Source organism: Pelobates fuscus, chromosome 12, assembly GCF_036172605.1.
Source record: "Pelobates fuscus isolate aPelFus1 chromosome 12, aPelFus1.pri, whole genome shotgun sequence".
In the NCBI taxonomy this organism is placed as follows: domain Eukaryota; kingdom Metazoa; phylum Chordata; class Amphibia; order Anura; family Pelobatidae; genus Pelobates; species Pelobates fuscus.
The window spans coordinates 9,397,483-9,398,156 of record NC_086328.1 but is presented as its reverse complement, the minus strand read 5'-3'; positions in this window follow the sequence as shown (position 1 = coordinate 9,398,156).

Here is a 674-nt window from a genome sequence, read left to right as displayed (position 1 = left end):
TATAGGAAAGCATTGCGGTGACATGGCCTGGTCACAGTTACTATAGGAAAGCATTGCGGTGACATGGCCTGGTCACAGTTACTATAGGAAAGCATTGCGGTGACATGGCCCGGTCACAGTTACTATAGGAAAGCATTGCGGTGACATGGCTCGGTCACAGTTACTATAGGAAAGCATTGCGGTGACATGGCTCGGTCACAGTTACTATAGGAAAGCATTGCGGTGACATGGCCCGGTCACAGTTACTATAGGAAAGCATTGCGGTGACATGGCTCGGTCACAGTTACTATAGGAAAGCATTGCGGTGACATGGCCCGGTCACAGTTGATGTGGAATTATTAAAAATTATTATTGTACTTGTATTGAATTATTGTACTAACTCCATTTTAACTTTATACTGTGACTTCGTCCTCCATTTTGTCCTCCTAACCTGACTTCTTCAATCCTCCATTTTGTCCTCATGACTTAACTTGTTCATTTTAAAACTACATTACGTGACTGAACTTCTCAACCCAATTAATACAGTAGACAAAGACTGTGTTTCCTTCAAGGACAAGTACCAGGAGGTGCTGGCTACTCCTTAAGACTTGCTGGCTACTCCTTAGAGCTTGTAAGATAGTACAGTTTGAAGGCCACAGAACACAGTAGTAATGAAATGTTCTATTCATAAGAGA